Source organism: Schistocerca americana, chromosome 4, assembly GCF_021461395.2.
Source record: "Schistocerca americana isolate TAMUIC-IGC-003095 chromosome 4, iqSchAmer2.1, whole genome shotgun sequence".
Lineage (NCBI taxonomy): Eukaryota > Metazoa > Arthropoda > Insecta > Orthoptera > Acrididae > Schistocerca > Schistocerca americana.
Window position 1 is genome coordinate 98,001,534 of NC_060122.1, and position 5,037 is coordinate 98,006,570.

Sequence of the window (5,037 nt, forward strand, 5' to 3'; positions counted from 1 at the left end):
GTTTCCGGAATCCATGTTGATTCCTACATAGTAGATTCTGGGTTTCCAGAAATGACATGATACGCGAGCAAAAAACATGTTCTAAAATTCTACAACAGATCGACGTCAGAGATATAGGTCTATAGTTTTGCGCATCCGCTCGACGACCCTTCTTGAAGACTGGGACTGTACCACACAAGCAGCTCGTAGTGAAATTGCATGCATATGGAATATCGTCTCAGTTATGTGACTGGATTCGTGATTTTCTGCCAGAGACGTCACAGTTCGTAGCAACTGACGGAAAGTCATCGAGTAAAACAGAAAGGATTTCTGGCGTTCCCCGAGGTAGTCTTATAGGACCTTTGCTGTTCCTTATACAAGGTGTTACAAAAAGGTACGGCCAAACTTTCAGGAAACATTCCTCACACACAAATAAAGAAAAGATGTTGTGTGGACATGCGTCCGGAAACGCTTAATTTCCATGTTAGAGCACATTTTAGTTTCGTCAGTATGTACTGTATTTCCTCGATTTACCGCCCGTTGGCTCAATTGAAGGAAGGTAATGTTGACTTCGGTGCTTGTGTTGACATGCGACTCATTGCTCTACAATACTAGCATTGTTGGTGATGTCTTGATTGGGCCCCATGTTCTTCTACCTTCGCTCAATGGAGCACGTTATCATGATTTCATACGGGATACTCTACCTGTGCTGCTAGAACATGTGCCTTTACAAGTACGACACAACATGTGGTTCATGCACGATGGAGCTCCTGCACATTTCAGTCGAAGTGTTCGTACGCTTCTCAACAACAGATTCGGTGACCGATGGATTGGTAGAGGCGGACCAAGTCCATGGCCTCCACGCTCTTCTGACCTCAACCCTCTTGACTTTCATTTATGGGGGCATTTGAAAGCTCTTGTCTACGCAACCCCGGTACCAAATGTAGAGACTCTTCGTGCTCGTATTGTGGACGGCTGTGATACAATACGCCATTCTCCAGGGCTGCATCAGCGTATCAGGGATCCCATGCGACGGAGGGTGGATGCATGTATCCTCGCTAACGGAGGATATTTTGAACATTTCCTGCAACAAAGTGTTTGACGTCACGCTGGTACGTTCTGTTACTGTGTGTTTCCATTCCATGATTAATGTGATTTGAAGAGAAGTAATAAAATGAGCTCTAACATGGAAAGTAAGCGTTTCCGGACACATGTCCACATAACATATTTTCTTTCTTTGTGTGTGAGAAATGTTCCTGAAAGTTTGGCCGTACCTTTTTGTAACACCCTGTATATATAAACGATTTGGGAGACAATCTGAGCAGCCGACTTCCGTTGTTTACAGATGACGCTGTCGTTTATCGACTAATAAAGTCATCAGAAGATCAAAACAAACTGCAAAACGGTTTAGAAAAGACATCGGTATGGTGTGAAAATTGGCAGTTGACCCTAACTAACGAAAAGTGTGGGGTGCTAAAAGGAATTCATTAATCTTCGGTTATACGATAAACCAGTCTAATCTAAAGGCCGGCCGGTGTGGCCGAGCTGTTCTAGGCGCTTCAGTCTGGAACCGCACGACCGCTACGGTCGCAGGTTCGGTCCTTAGGTTAGTTAGGTTTAAGTAGTTCTAAGTTCTAGGGGACTGATGACCTCAGATACTAAGTCCCATAGTGTTCAGAGTCATTTTTCTAATCAAAAGGCCGTAATTTCAACAAAATACCGAAGAATTACAATTATGAACAACTTAAATTGGAAGGAACACATAGAAAATGTTGTGGGGAAGGCTAACCAAAGACTGCGTTTTACTGGCAGGACACTCAGAAAATATAACAGACCTACTAAGGAGATTGCCTACACTACGCTTATCCGTCCTCTTATAGAATACTTCTGTGCGGTGTGGGATCCTTACCGGAAAGGACTGACGGAGTACATTGATAAAGTTCAAAGAAAGGCAGCACGTTGTGTATTATCGCGAAATATGAGAGAGAGTGTCACAGAAATGATACACGATTTGAGGTGGACATCATTCAAACAAAGACGTTTTTCCTTGCGGCGGAATCTTCTCACTAAATTCCAATCACCAACTTTCTCCTCCGAATGCAAAAACATCTTGTTGACACCGACTTACATAGAGAGAAACGGTCATCATAATAAAGTAAGGGAAATCAGAGCTTGTACAGATAGATATAGGTGTTCGTTCTTTCCGCGCGCTATACGAGACTGGAATAACAGAGAATTGTGAAGGTGGTCCTATGGACCCTCTGCCAGGCACTTAAATGTGATTTGTAGGGACCCACATAGATGTAGTTGTAAACTGTCGTACGGAACGACCTTCACACTGGGCGAGAAAACGCTCGTGCGCGAGGAGCTACTTGAGTTTTTTGACGTCACAGTGTGGAATTTGTACTTCCGCAGCGTTCCGTAGCGTGAAAGACTGAATAGGCCGAGTCGTATTTTCACTTCTCGGAGAGGAAAGTGGCCAATGAGGTGCAAGTTGGCGTTCTACGTCACAAGCAGAACTTGGGAGAAGCCTGACGGATTTCGTCGTTTTCAGCTGAAGCCCATGTTTGGTGAGCTTAATATTATTATTTGGAAATTTGTGGTAAGTTCCTATTGGACCAAACTGCTGAGGTCATCGGTCCCTAGGCTTACACACTACTTAATCTAACTTAAATTAACCTACGCTAAGCACAAGACACACACCCCTGTCTGAGGGAGGACTCGAACCTCCGACGGGGAGAGCCCCGCGAACCTTGGCAAGGCGCCCGTAGACCGCGCGAATCATGGCAAGGCGCTCGAGACTGCGCGGCTGTCCCGCGCGGCTTATATTATAACTTACGTCTTATGACTACATGCTGTTTCAAAGTACCATTCCACGGAAGATCCCTAAAACACGCGTGTGATTTGTTGTAATGAAATGACGGGAAACGTCATATTATTGATTAAGGAATTTTCATTTTTGGTTGATTTCGTACGGAGTTACAGAGTAACATATAGCTGGTTCACGTCCGGTTATATCTAAAATTTTCTTTCATCTTCACATTTTCTAAAAGTTTCTGGGTCTTCGGTATTAATTTAATAGAGGCAAGTTCGGTAATATTCCATATTACGTACATTTTAACAGCACTCTGTCTCAGGATTGAGCGTGTTTGATTTTTTGGACATGCTAGGGAACATGGAGTAACGAGTTGAAAGAGTGATTCCACGTCTCTGATTGATTAGATCGCAATCCTCTATCTATTTATTGATCCAAAAAACGTCCTTTATTTTGGGGTACGTAATTCCATTATAAATATTGTTCTTCATTGAGCACACAGTCTCACGCACAAACACACAAAAACTTGCATGGAGTATAGAAAATGTAACAATAATATTGCACTAAATAAATAATAATAATAATAATAAATTTTTAACCAGACATAACGTCTGAGAAAGGTTTTCTCATAATAATAATAATAATAATGATTGTTATATTTTTTGCACTTCTTGCAGTAGATACTTTGCAGTTTCTTGTTTCAAGTCTTGCACTTCACGTGTTCTAAAAACTCTGTAACGGAATAGAAGCCGTGATCTTACGGTTTAATTAAAACGTGAGAACGACGACCTAATTTTTATCTTAAATAGGCTGAGTATTGTATATCTCTATCACACTGTCTGTAATGGAACTTTGATAAGCTGATGTCCTTACTGACTGGACATGGGACTTCATGTTTGCCTTGTAACATTTTAATGGGTGTCCCAACTACTTATGTCAAAGTAATTTATAAGCACTGTATTCCAGTTAGATGATAAGATTTCCTCTAACGTGTGTCGTAATGAACACAAAGTAAAATATGTAGAATGCCTAGTTAGATGTAAGAGACGGTTTAATGGTCTTAATCCTGCAACGATAAATGAGTAAGTAAGTAAATAAATAAATAAAATTTGATGATGTGCACAGTCACGATTGGCGCCATTTCTATAGCATTCACTAAGGGAGTAACTGATTTCTTCATCGATGCTATCTGCGGAAATAGGTGAACAGCAACGACATTTTTAACTATATAGCTGGCATTCCTTGTGAAATTTCGACTACGTCACTCAATAGTCTGCCTAAGGAGGAGGAGGATATTAGTGTTTAACGTCCCGTCGACAACGAGGGCATTAGAGACGGAGCGCAAGCTCGGGTTAGGGAAGGATCGGGAAGGAAATCGGCCGTGCCCTTTCAAAGGAACCATCCCGGCATTTGCCTGAAGCGATTTAGGGAAATTACGGAAAACCTAAATCAGGATGGCCAGAGACGGGATTGAACCGTCGTCCTCCCGAATGCGAGTCCAGTGTGCTAACCACTGCGCCACCTCGCCCGGTAGTCTGCCTAAGCCTGGATGTCCAAGCCACGTATAGAGGCAGACCATTCCAGACGCCAGTGTCTGATCAAGAACCAGCGTGTCGCATATCACTGCGCTGGACAAACTGTTTGAGGTGAAGACGGCAGGTTAACACAGCTTCCAGGATTCCACGAGCGTGTCCGCTGCGATAACGTCCAACTGAGGAGGCCACACAGGCTGCAATTTCAGTACCGTGGACACGACGGTAACATTTGGGAGGGGAGGTCTTTCCTGACAAGTAAATCAAACCGTCGTAACTTCCTAGATTCCAGTGCTAGGCAAGTGCCCAGATGGGACATACTAAAAGTGTATAGTGAACACGCCCGCCTTTCCTTGCTCATAATGAAAATTTTCAAAATTAAAAAGCTGTTTTACTCTGAGTATTTATTTTCCGTTTCATTGTTTCGTTTAGACTGTTCTTTCGCGTTTTCTTTTTGTAAGTTCTGTGTGTGTGTATGGTTTACTTCATGACTCTGCGTCACTGACACTAATTTGTTTTATAGTTTACTTGAGATGATCAGATTAGAGACTTCAAGTCCTCTCTCACGTATGACAAGCGTTTTACACATACGAGACTTCTCATTACACTTTACTTTAACATAATATCTCAAATAATAATAACAGTATCAGTACCAGTGAAGAGATTACTGGAAACAGTTTACGGCTCACCTAAGGCAAAACACAATTCTTG

General features: G+C 42.4%; 1 non-coding gene across 1 annotated transcript; it reads right to left on the reverse strand.

The window, feature by feature from the left end:
* Positions 1 to 4,249: 4,249 nt before the first annotated feature.
* On the reverse strand, positions 4,250 to 4,322 carry Trnaa-cgc. Its single transcript has one exon. It is a non-coding gene; the product is annotated as a tRNA-Ala (tRNA).
* Positions 4,323 to 5,037: the final 715 nt, after the last annotated feature.